At 42.1% G+C, this 14,067-nt stretch overlaps 1 non-coding gene across 1 annotated transcript; it reads right to left on the bottom strand.

Moving 5' to 3' along the window:
- Window positions 1-11,980: 11,980 nt before the first annotated feature.
- Window positions 11,981-12,053, bottom strand: Trnak-cuu. Its single transcript has one exon. It is a non-coding gene; the product is annotated as a tRNA-Lys (tRNA).
- Between the last annotated feature and the right edge of the window lie 2,014 nt (window positions 12,054-14,067).

The raw sequence follows: 14,067 nt of genomic DNA, 5'->3' as shown, positions 1-14,067 counted from the left end.
TATAACATTAGACGCACTAGCAACAACAGTTACTTGGAATTATTTTTATCAAAGTAAGAACTAGGAACATGCTTCGATCCATCTGCATCCTTAAAATAATCCTTAGTTTCACATGGGAAACATTTTCTGTTTGGTAGGTCGCAATCTCCTCCGCATTTGATGCACTTATACTTTACTGGAACAGGCATATTGCAATCAATAAATAAAACTGTTCAGCACAATTCTAATGTAATAATGATTGAAGAAATCTAAAGTCACCTACTTTTATACCAGCACACACACCAGACAGGTTAGGTATCCTCAAAATAATACACAAATATGAGTATAAAACTTTATTTTATAGTTAGAAATATGTTAACAAAATCTTTCATAGTAAATACGCGATCGATGATTATTATCTAAAATACTACTTATAGTAAATGATACATCGTTAATTCTTTTCTGAAAGTGAGCTCTATCACTGATCAATTCCATCCAATTTGATTTTCTTGCCTTTTCAAACCAGCCATCAGGGTCCATAAGTATATAAGTTTTATTATTATCCAAGTTAAACACAACCCGCTTTTGACCACTCATTGTATCAGAAGAAATGCTAAAAAATCATCAACAACCCTACTAATAATAATAGATCCATACATAAATAATACTTCTAGTCTTCACGAACGGTCATCAACCTCTACCGCGCAGACGTCAGCCGATGTGATGTAGCCGGCTGAAAGCTATGCTTATCTTGCTCCAGTCGCCATCTTGAATTGTGGAGCAGAATCGGCACAGCTATTCTACTGACGGCGCATTCTTTAACCCAAAGGGCATAACAAGAAATTCATAAGAAGCGCCGTCCGGGGTATGGAAGGCCGTAAGGGGTATACTGGCAGGCGACATTCAAGTCCAGTGATGTAAAATATTTCGCTTGGCCAATATCTTTTAACAGGTCCGAGATTGGAGGTAGGATAGAAACTTCGTTTTCTGTCAACCCATTGAGCTGGCGGTAGTCCACACAAAACCGGACTGTCCCGTCCGGCTTGCCCACCAGCGCAATGGGCGAACTGTAAAGAGAATGGCTCCTCCGCACTACTCCCATTTTTAGCATTCTTTCCACCTCGGTCTCTATTATTTTTCTTTTTCCTGTGAAAACTTGTAACGCCTAATTCGGAATGGTCGGTCTTCTTGCAACTTGATAGTGTGTTGCACTAGGTTCGTTGTAGGTTGGCGGATACCTTCATCGAAAACATCTGGAAATTCATTCAGGACCTCCTCGTAATGGGGAATCCATTCTCCCATACAATTTTCCTCCGCCAGTTTCACGGGTTTATACACTCGAGATTCTTTTCTTGTAGAAGTCCAGTAAACCGCGCGTCGATGCTGCACGCCAAAATACAATCCACCCTGTTTGTGGTCTAACGTTGCCTCCTCTCTTTTCAACCATTCCATTCCGATTACAAATTCTTCTTTAAGATTATCCATCAGATAAACCTTAATCGTTGTATCTTCTTCCGGTATCTATGAGCGCTGTTAGGTTCTCGGTCTGATATCTTATGTTAATTCTGGGTAATTCGACTCTAATTCGTTTTCCTTGTATGGAGCCCATTTCCACTGACCCACTACTGGCTCCGGTGTGGTGGGTCTTCATTAGTTTTCCGTTCTCGGCCGATCACCTTGTCCTTGACTTGGCCCAGGTTCATCAGGTTCCGGTAATTCAGAGATTGTTCTTCTAGCTTCTCCACCACCGGGACTGGCTCTTCTTGGACAATCTCTATTCCAATGATTTCCCCCGCAATTTCGACAACCTGTATTTGGTCCTCTGTATCGGGGATTCACAGGTACCATTTCTCGACTGGTGGACGGTCCGATAACACTAGTATTTCCCTGTATATACCTCGCCTGCATTTCGACCTCCATTGCTACTCTAATTAATTCTGCGATTCGGGTAATTCGCACCCCGACTATCGCCATTTGTATCTCCGGCCTCATCAGAAGACATATTTGAGGTACAACCATAGGAATCTGTAATCCCATCTCTAATCGTCGACATAGGGCTAATTTTTGCTCTATGAACAGAGCTACTTCCTCTGTTCCCAGAGTTTTAGAAAATAAATCTATTTGTAACCTCAACCTTACGTAATCATTGTCAAATTTCGCTAATAGGTTCCGGGTAAATTCATCAAATGTCTATGAGAAGTACTGATACGCTGAATACCATTTTTGTGCTTCCCCTCTTAATCGTGCCACAGCAACTTTAGTCCAAATAGATCTTTCCAACCTATCTCTCCGGCAATTTTCTTGTACCTTTTCAATAAACTGCCTAGGACTTTCATAATCCGTTCAAGCAAAAGTGAGTTCAAATTCTGGTCGTCTTATTTCAGGTTCAGGTCTTCTCATTGCACCTGCTAGTGTTTCTATTGCTCCTGTAAATCTCTCCAACATTTTATCTTCGTCTATTTGTTTGTTTGGGCGCCACTGGGATGTTTGCTGCCTGAATCCCAGAAGAGGTGTGTGATCTTTCCCGTCTATTAATTTATCTAACGGGTTTTCTTGCTCGTTTAGCTCTCGAGGCAGAGCGTGACGACTCGCAATCTCAGCGTCGTGGTTCGCAGCCACGAGTTGGGCGCCATGTAACCGTGCGCATGCGTATAACTCATCGCCGGCCCTTCCGGCTTCTTCATCCGGGTTTAATTCGTTCGTTTCATAATCCTGTTCAATTCCCAAATTGAGATTAGGGCGAATTCCGCCGACATTCCGGTCGGGCGGTTGACTAACCGGATCCTCCAAATTCCCCGTACCTGTAAATGCCCCTTCGAGGGATTCGGTCGAGGTCAGTGACTCGTGGAGGCGGTCCTCTTCCAATTCGAACGCGGGCCGTACCGCGCATGCGTCCCTTTGTTCTCTTGATGTCATTTTTGTACTCAATAGATTACATATGCATGCAACTCAATGTATAAAACAAACACAGAAATATTGATTTGGAAAAAATAGTATCTGACTTTACAGTATTCGTTTCCTTATTCCAAATTTAATTCTATACTCTCCAATAATTAAATGAATTACAAAAGTCTTCAACTGCTCTGAACTTACGAATTTAACTATATTGACTCTTTTTATAAATGGTTTACTCGCGACACTAATATTGTCTCTACAGTTTTAAACACTACAATGTTCGTGAAAGTCTTTATTGTCTATACCTTTTCAGGGCAATGTATACGGAACCAAGTTCTAGCACTTACCCGCTCGCTACAGTCTGCTCCCGGGATCTGTCTCTAGACTGCTCCTGGCTGCGGTATTCACTTATGATTAGGCAAATTGATAACGTATTATTATTATTAGGGTTAACACTGACTCTACAGTTCGGTGAACCAAGCTCTCATAGCTTACACCGCTAATATAAATGTTATTTACTTTCAGCTGAAGACACTAATTGTTTATATATTCTTTCTTTCAGATTCCCACTTCAAGAAGGCACGCTGAAGGCGCTATCACCACCCAGGACTGGATTAGAAGAAACCCAAGTTTGGACTGACACATATATTGTTGGTAAGTACAACTAACTAATACTTTCTTGCAGGTAATTAACCGCCTAGGTAAATTCCTCCCGCGATAACGTCTTTGCGATTTAGTCTTTATTTTTCTTAACTCGGCGTCACGCACTTCCCCAAATTTATGAATTTCGACCTTGCGTAGTACTCACGCAAAGGCTATTTCACGTATGTATTTATTGACTATGAACCTCAATTCGGGATAGGTCGACCAAGACCACTTTACTACCCGTTTTACTCTGAATTTGTTTATGACTTATATCGGAATCCTTCCAGGACTTCCGTACTCGAATAGACGACGCTGGTAATGCCGAATTCTTTTTAAAAAACATTCAACGTGGCTTCGATTTCTAAACGAGGTCTCCTCCCTGATCACCGCGACCCTGTCTTAAATAACCGGTCGGACCGATAGGCCCCGCCCTAAAACGCTGTCTCAGCCAATCCGCGGCTTGTATTTTCCTATACTTTTAATAAAACTAATTCCTCAACTTTTTGACTCCCATTTCACGAATCACGGTTGCCAAGGGCCCGTGACAGCGTTGTCGCCGATACCAAGTCATCAATAATCAGCCACTCGACCAAATTCAAGTCGTCGAAACCCAAAGTCCACTCGACGAAAGTGGGGATGTGTCGTATAGTGTGAGCGAACTTCAGATTTCGACTATCTTTCGAATCCGAGTTCCAACGCCCGGAACAGCGTTACAGTGCAAGCTTTCTATGCAGAACCTGAAGCCATAACAAACATATTCCACGAGCCCGAAGTCGCTGTCAGAGGAGAAAGTAAAAATTTCACCTTGTTTCCAATCCAAACCTCAGTATCCAGCACCGAGCTCCAAGCCCGATTTCTAGCATAAGAAATCAAAACACAAGCATTAAATTGCATAATGTTTCTAACTCCTAGGCCGAAGTCGCTGTCAGAGGAGAAAGTAAAAAATTTCACCTATGTTTCCAATCCAATCCTCAGAATCCAGCACCGAGCTCCAAGCCCGATTTCCAACATAAGAAATCGAAGGCAAAGCATTAACTTACATAATGTTTCTAATCCTGAAGCCGAAGCCGCTGTCAGGAAAGTAAAAATTTCAACTATGTTTCCAATCTGGAGTCCGCCAGTAGCAACCTCACCTACGTTCCTATGCTCCAAAATCAAAGCAAGAGACAGGATTTGCATAAAGTTTCCAATACGGAAGTCAAAGCCTACCTTGAGAGCAAAAGTAAAATTTTCACCCAAGTTTCCATTCCGAATACAAGAATCCAGTAACACAAACCAAATCCTAAGCTATAATTTGAACAAAGCTTCCATTCGCAAAGCCGATGTCACTACCAGAGCGAAAGAGAGAAAAGACAAGGTTTCGAATCCGGTTACCATCCAGCCGCCTCGAACCAAGATGAAGCAGTATCCAAGGGAAACAAACAAAACCGACTATGTTTCAGATTTCCAACATCGCAGAGCCGCAGTTGAGCCAAGCCAGCCGAATTACAAAAATCGCCGATGTTTCCAATCCACTTGCGAGACGCCGCAGATCGTCGAAAAAGCGCCCCATCGAGGACGACCGATGTGAAACCGACAACGAGCCAGCAGCCACCTTCCAGAGAGTCACGAAATCGACCAACTTTCCAATGGTCCCCGGCCTTGCAGGGGAGCACCGGTCAAGAAGAGGAAGAAAAATCGCATAAAAAACCCGGATATCAACCGCGGATCAAGGCCGCGAATCCCCTATCGCGATGGATCGTCAACTGCGGGCATTTGCAGTTATTTAACCGGATCGAAGTATCCGGCCAGTCTCTGTTGTGGGACGCTCCAAATTTTAGTTGCGACATTAAAGCCTATATAGTCAATATTACAGCCTTTCGCAAGCTTTTAAGCAATTGTTAGAGTCAGATTTATGTTTAATAAATATATATATATAACCTAACCTACCTCTTATCTATAAAAGAAAGATAAAACGTCGCCCGGGCATTTATTTCTGACCCGCGGCAGACTCAAATCACGGGCCATTAGCCAGCCCTATCATAAGTGTTAGATATAAGCTCTAGTGAAGTGCATCAAACCGCCCCTATAGTTATCAGAACTATATGAGCGTAGTGTTTTACCTCTAGATATATATAATTATAAGAATTATATATACAAACTACCTAATTAAGGGCTCTCATAGCCGCCTGAGCTCAAATATCCGAGATAGCGGGACGTATTGGTCACTTTTCACCTATCTTTCCAATACCGATCCTATATGTCATATCATTCTAATCCAAATTTTTTAGATTCCTTGAGACTAACGTTCACGATGATTCCCGACCGCACACGACTCTTGAAGCACGATTTCACATCTTGCCACACTAAATTCTTCTTGTTGGGACGCACTACCGAACCTCCGGACACTTTATTTTTAATTTTCAGTTGTTTTAGCTGTTCACGACAATATTTCAGCACCGCCAAATTGTTTTCCAAACGAAATATTCTAAACGATTTTTTGGTCAGTATAATAATTTTACAGCTGACATCACACACGGTTTCGGTAACTGACATTTTGTATTTCAATAAAAAAAGTTTAACACGACTTTGAAAAGCAAAGAAAACAATCACGAGCACTCGAACCCACAGGCTTTTATAGTCGACGCGTTCGGCTATTTCCGGTTATAACCGGTTATTTCCGGTTATATCCAGTTTTACATCAAAAGCCTCTGAAACGTTTGATAGATAAAGCCATTGCACAACATTATGCAACATTATGAAATATTTCATCACCCGTTTATCTACAAGTTCCCACGCTAGGACCACAGCTACAGGTTGAAACTTGTTTAAAAGCCAGACAAAATTCCAAGAAAAAAGGTAATAAATCATATATTTGTTTACATAACGGTAATATAAACAACGCTTTGGTCACGTATATTCCAAGAAATACATCTATATATCAATTTCCGAGAAAAAATTATGGCGCATACCGCCTTTGAAGTTTGTTTACATAACTGCTTAAAAACCAGACAAAATTCCAAGAAAAGGGTAATAATTCATACATATGTTTACATAACTGTAATAAAAACAACACCTGGATCGGAAATGGTGATGACGTCATCATTGTTTTCCAAGAACGTGAGTCATGTCAACCTCTACAATAAAAAATAGCTGCTATTATTTTTTCAAATAGGTCAAATGTGAAATCCATTTAAAACACCTTTCGGTGGACACCCTGTATATGCATACTCTAATAATAGCATAAACTAACCTTTCACAACTCATATTTATACGTAAATATTCGATTGTCGGTGCAATATTATTTTATGTGATATGATTAAATTTTGTTTACTTTATAGTCACGTTTTTTTACATTAAAAAATTAAACTTTTTATGCATCCAAGAGAGTATCAAAGCAAACGCTAAAACTGGACAACTCATATGTGTTGATTTGACATGGGATTTATTTTTTAAATAATATTTTTGTCATGAGTACTTTTAGTCGATTTTTATCTGAAGCCTCCGCTTTGTTTATATTAAAACATCTTATCTGGTATTAGTCATACACAGCTGTGACCATATTCCAGGAAAGTTACATCATCATATTGTTATCTTGAACCCACGCGCGCGCTCTCGTTTCTTATATTTTCTACCTTATAATAAAAAGATTGATACCAAGAGGCCGTCTCCGCTGCCGCCGCCGCCCCCCGCAGCCCGCTGCCCGCTGCCGGCTTCCAGCATCGTAGGCCGTATCCGGCCGCCTGCTCCCCCCTATGACGCAGGCATCCCGCTGCTACCCCACACGCCGGCACCCCGCTGCCGCCCCACGCGCCTGCACCCCGCTGCCCCTCGCCGCTGCTCATACATGCACTTGGTGCCGCCTCTGACGTCACGCTCCTCGATGCCGGCCTCCTGGTGGTCATTGCCGATGACGGACCCCGGCTTCTTCTTCTGCAATCCAGATCCCCCACCCCCGCACCCCACTGAAACTTCTTCAGCGTGACCATGGAGCTGCTGCTGGAGACCTGGTGCTAGCTTCGGATGGCGGCAGCCCGGTGGTGACCTTGAAGTGGTCCAAAGTGCCCACTGCTATACTACTAATGTCAAGAAGTTTTTTCCGCGGTTCAAGACTTAGTATCTCAACCCCTCGTATAACATCGACCAGATTTCGATAAACCATTTATTTTAAACACGGACGCCTTAGGTTTAGGTGTTGTCTTATATCAGGAAGTTGAAAATAACGCTAAACATATCATATCGTATTCTAGTGCTACTTTAAACAAACCGGAACGTAAGTACCATATCAATGAAAAAGAATGTCTTGCCATCGTCTGGGCCATTAAGAAATATCGTATTTATCTTGAAGATAAACCATTTATTTTGCAAACCGATAGTCGTGCGTTACTTTGGCTGGACAAGCAGCGAGACGCTCGTGCTAAGCTAACACGATGGTCATACTTCTTTCGGAATTTTCGTACGAGCTACGCCACTGTTCAGGGAAATCTAACCAATTAGCTGACCTATTAAGTCGACAACCAGAGGACCAGGAGCCAGTAACACAAGTCGACGAAGAACGTCTCCTTTATCCTGATAAACCTTTTCTTGTTGCTTTAGTTAACCCTGTAGATCTAGATACACGTTGCAGACAGGCCCAACGACGATCTCGCGCAATCCAGCGTACCCGACGTTTATGGAAGCGTCTCCAGAGGGACCAACCTGTCACACAAACCGAGCAAAAAACTTTCGATCGGCACGTCGTCGACGAAAACCACTTATTATATAGGAAGGTAAGCGAGCAGAGTAAAGTGGTTCTTCCAGTATCCATATTAAAGGAAGTTATCACACATTTTCATTGCGATACCCATCCTGTGGTACAAGAAACCGTCAGACGTATCGAAGAGAGGTACTATCACAGAGGGTTGCAGCGTCACGTTCGAAATTTCGTAAGAAATTGTGTAGATTGCATCCGAGTCAAACCTAGACAGATCCAGAAACCAGCCCCTCTAGCCGCTAATACAGCTACTTTACCTTTTGAGGTTATTTCTAGATATATTAGGTCCATATGTAACTACATGTCGCAAAAATAGGTACATCGTTATGGTAGAGGATGTATTCTCCAAGTGGACCGAAGCCAAGGCCTATCATAGTGTCGCGGCCCACGATGTCGTCAATTTTCTCGAGGATGAGATTATTTCTAGGTACGGTGCTCCGAGACGTATCCTTAGCGATAACGGCCCGGCTTTCGTCAGCCGCGAATACCAAAAATTCTGTCAAAAATTTCATATTTCAATCGATAGAGTAGCCATCTACCACCAGAGAGCGAATCCGGTAGAGAGAAAAGTCCAGGACTTCAAAAAAGTTCTTAGAGCTTTAACATTAAACAAAGCCGAGAACACATGGGACGTCTATCTACCACAGGCTCTACATACTCTACGTAATCGTCAAAATGCAGCTACTACATTTACTCCGTCGCAGATCGTATTTGGTTTCTCAACTCCAAATGCCAGAGATTAGCAAGTTCCAACATACGCTCAAGAGAGGGCGCAAGCCGAGGAACAAGAACGAGTTCTAGAAAAAGCACGCCGACGACAAACAGTATATCAAAAACGCTACGTATTTACTGACGAAGAAACCCCTGTCCAGTTCGCCGTCAACGACAAAGTCATGGCTAGAGTTTTCGTTAGACGAAAAGACGCCTTTACCCCTGCTTGGGAAGGACCTTTCACGGTGACCAGACAAATTTCAAATACCATATACGAAATCGAAAGGAACGGTACGTTGCCACATATCCACGTAGATGACCTACGTCCAGTTCCGGAGAAACCAGTTCCGGCAGAACCAAATCCCGACGACAAAGTAGCGAGTGAACCCGACGAAGAAGACGTCCATACAGAACCTCACGTAGTCCGTACCGAAGCCCAGGTACACAAGAGCCAGAGGAGGCCCTTACCGAAACGCCCATAGCGTCACCTGCAGCTTCTAGTACTATAGCTACAATTCAAACTCGATCCAGACGTTCCACTAGGACAACACAGCCAGACATAGATGACATCGAGGTCGACCCAGGTAGTAAGTTCAATGCTTCCGATGAACCTGTGGTGTCCATAATCACGACTTCCACATCAGCTCCTGCAGCTTCCACATCCACAGCAATGACGTACCCCACCAGGGTATTCACACCTACAGCTCGGCATCCACGACGAGGACGTCGACGATCATGGATGGTGGTAATCGATCAACCCCTACTCTCCGCCAGTGCGCGAGACAGTGTAATCGAGTGCGCGTCAGAGTCACTAGCCGACACTTTTCGTATTTTATGAACATTGAATTTTATTTTACCTGTTTGAACATCTTACTTCGTTATCTATTTTTAACATTTACTCGTATTACATATTTTGAATATTTGAACTTTATTTTATGTCATTTTAAATTTTTATGTAGTTACACCGAGAAAAGAATGTGATTTCTCCAATTTTAAATTTATTTTAGATTTTCATCATTCTACACTGAGAAAACAACTTTTTGTAAATATTTCTATTTGCATTTGTCTTATGTACGTTTAACATTTTGATTATTATGACATTGATATTTATGAACTATTGCCTTACTTTATTGTTTATATGTATTTGTTTATTATTATTTCATATGAAATGTTTATTATGTATTTTGAATATTTTGCAGTCTTATTCAATAAACGTAATCTACATCCAGTTTCGACGTAGAAAGCTCATTCAAAATTAGCTTTGTAGTCCCGAAAAAAGACTCTCCGATGGTAGGGGGGTGTTACCCGATGTTGCGTCGAGCGTGCCTGAAGTCAAATTAAGCCACCGACTAATGCCGTTGTTAACAAACATACAATCGAGCGTGCCTAAAATAAAATAAACGCTGGAAATCCCGTTGTTGTAGACCGAAGGGCTACTATGCAAATGAACGAAACAAAATCGAAAATTGCGTTTTATACCACTTTATATATTTATATGAAGCCTTCAGCCAATCAGTATTCAGTATTTAATTCCTCGCAAAGTCGTGAACCAATCAGAATCGAGCATCGAAACCCTCAGTTTACTTTTGCCGTTTTTGATTAAATCTTCTAGAAAGTTCTAGAAAGATGATTAAATCTGATGAAATATTGCAAAGCATGATGTCACGATTGCTAAATACGTAATAGTTTAGGGAAATTCACCCTTAAGGACCTAAAATTTCTAGATAAAAGGTATGGTTTTTCAGGGATGAAATCAGTTTATCGCCGAAGTTCAACAGTTCAATACTAAGTTTACAACCAAGTTCTTCTCAAACAAATTACAAGTTAGTCTTCATCCGCAAGTACGGGGAATAAAGTGAAATAAATCTACGAAGTGATATTGTTGTGATTGCTCCGAGTTCTTACCTGCCTTCGACATACAAAGTCCGCCGGAACTTAATTGCTCGTAAAATTGTCTAATTACCTTCAGTAATTAAAGAGTTGGATCGGAACTGAAACCGACAAAGTTTAGTAGTGCAGTTTTTCGGAAAAGCCGAAAAAGATATACACTAACCTAAAAAAGTGGTGGATTACATAAAAAGTGGTTAGTAAAAGCTCCGCGATTTTTTTGTAATAAGTTGAATAAGTTTAGTAACGTTCATTTTCATATAATACCTAGTACTCTTTTTCTACGGTCTGGTAGTTTGAATTTGTTGTTCCTGGATTTTCGTTGCAGAGATTATTCCAGCGAATCACTATTACTTATTTTTGTTAGATTAATAGGTTTTTAACAGTGTTAATCTCAGCGTCATTTTTCTCTTCAAGAAAAATATTATTTGTACAGTGTTGTAATATATTTTGTACCTTTTCTTAAATTAGTTTTTTCTGAAGAAAACCTTCACGAGTTTTTTAATAATAATAATAAAAAATATTTTTTTTAGTCGAAAATAAATTTTCGAAAAAAGATTTTTGGATAATTTTTCAATAAAATAACCTCAGAAATATATTTTCTGAATAAACTTTTTTATTAGTCAAACTTAGTTTTTTTTCAAAAAAACGATCTTTTTGAAAACTTTTTTTTATAAAAAATTTTAAATTTAAAAGGGAACTTAGTCCTTTATTTCTCAAGGAAAATATTTTGCATAAATTATTTTTCCAACTTACGTTCAGGATCAGAATGGATCCACAGTCAACTCTTAGATACATACCTGACCTAGATTTAAGAGGAATCCGGTTAGGGAATTAAAATTTGTAGATTCACTTCAAAATTTACTGGCGCCTGACAAACAAAAATTTTTTTTTAATTTAATTTCGATTTGAATCATCTCCCACTTTCCTCAATTTTTCTAAATTTTGATATTGCTCGGGCATTACTTTCATTTCTTCGAACCTATCTCAGTGGAAATAGACCCCAACACCTACGAACCTCACGACCCGCTCTAACTGTATCGGTGTTTATGTTAAGGTCACAGCACTAGCGAAAGCTCAGACTACTCGTTCCGAGCCAGAGTTGGTGTATAAAGCGTAACGTTGACATGGCGCCCAACGTGGGGCTCGAACCCACGACCCTGAGATTAAGAGTCTCATGCTCTACCGACTGAGCTAGCCGGGCTACTTTAACAAACACGACGTCATCGAGGACGATGAAAGGATCAGTATAGCCATAGCCCAGTTACGCGGAAGCGCTAGGACTTGGTATGAGCCGTACCAACATTTAGCTATTACGTATGATGCCTTCGTTGAGAGGTTTTTAGCTAAATTTAATTCCACTACCGTCATAGCCGCTGCGAAGACGCGACTATACGGAGAACGACAACGTGAGAACGAGCCAGTCATGCTGTTCATCACGAAGAAGCAGAATCTATTCTCCAGATTTCAGGAAGCAGTACCCCAGATGCTGGAAATTAGCGTCATCAAGGCTCTGCTACTACCCGAAATAAAGTATGGTCTCCAAGCGAGAGAGTTCACGGACATTGAGGATTTCATCACCATTGCTGTCGAAATCGAGGAAAACGTCCGCGACTTTAGGCCTTTAGGACCTCGGCCGTCTACATCGCAACCCCGGGACGAAGACCGCCGACCTCCAGGACAGGATCCGCGATCACCGCCCCCATGTCGCGAGTGCGGAGGACGACACTTCGGTCAAGAATGTCGAAATCGCCAGGGAAACGGACCAAGGGTCGGAGAAAACATCCCTCCTCGCAGCCCTCCGTCTTCTTCTGCGAACAACTCTCAATAGCCAACGAAGTTTCGCCGCGCATCGCTACCACCGCGACTACCGCGACGCAAACGGAACTCGCGTTTGACGAGGATCCGTTATACCATTCGGAAGTAGAAGAACTTTACCAAGACAATAACCGCGAGTGCAACGCTGTACGCGAAAGAACCTTGCCGCGTCGAGTGTACATCAACGGAAAGACTAAAGAAGCCCTTATCGACACCAGTGCACAGGACAATTACGTGCGTGCCGATCAAGTGCCTATTGACAATAAGCCCATCGTGCGCGAAATGGAGCTCGCGTGTGCCCAAAGACAATACCGGAAAAAGACTTTCCAGACGTCAATAACTTGCTGCCACCCGAGGCACTACCAAATAAAAATCCAAACGCCGTTAAGCAAATTCCTTGCCAAAAAGTATTTGACGACATCAAGAAAGCCGCTTCTCGATCATTTGTGCCGCATCGCCCGGACTACAGTAAACCGTTTATCCTGCAAACTGACGCAAGCCAAACTGGACCCGGCGCCGTATTATTCCAAACCGATGTTAACGAAGTTAAGAAGATTATCTCCTACGCCAGTGCGACGTTGACGAGTACTGAACGGAAGTACCACCTCAACGAGATAGAGACCCTAGCTGTTGTATGGGCCATCAAGAAGTATACGCATTACCTAGAGGACTTACCCTTTATTCTGCGGACGGACAGTCGCTCTCTGCTATGGTTGGAGAAGAATAAAGATGGTAAAAGCAAACTTACTCGATGGTCGCTCTTGTTACAAACCTACAAGTTTCATCTCGAACACTGCCCTGGGAAAAGTAATCAACTTCCAGATTATCTAAGTCGCCACCCGGAAGCTACCTTAGAAAAGTACCTTCCCGACGTAGATCAATTGTTACCACCGGAGGTACGGAAAGTAAATCAAATCGCCGCCAAGCAGGTTACATGTTTAGACATCTTCCACGTAATTCGCGAAGCCCAAGAAGAGTCTCCAAAGATATCCAAGATGAAAAGTCAATGGCAACGCCTTAACAAAATTCGTCCCCACACTGAAGATGAGCAAGACTTCTTCCTGCAGCATGAAGTAACCGACGGGTTCTTCAAGTTTCGACATGCAGTCGGACCCAGAATAGTCGTCCCCGGCAGCCAAAGACGAACCGTCATGCACCGGTACCACGACGAAGAAGATTGTTGCCATCCAGGACGCGACGAGACGTTAAGAGTCATCCAGGACGATTTCTATTGGCAGAACATGAGGGCAGACGTGGCCGAATATGTCAAGAATTGCCTAGTATGCGCGCAGATGAAAACGAGACAACTCCAAACATCAGCTCCGATGAGACCACAGCTATCATCAGGACCATTTGAGGTTATCAGTCTAGATACGTTGGGACCATATCCAGAAACCCCC

Source organism: Anoplophora glabripennis, unplaced genomic scaffold (assembly GCF_000390285.2).
Source record: "Anoplophora glabripennis isolate ALB-LARVAE unplaced genomic scaffold, Agla_2.0 scaffold1193, whole genome shotgun sequence".
Classification (NCBI taxonomy): domain Eukaryota; kingdom Metazoa; phylum Arthropoda; class Insecta; order Coleoptera; family Cerambycidae; genus Anoplophora; species Anoplophora glabripennis.
This window is presented reverse-complemented; position numbering and strand designations above follow the sequence as displayed.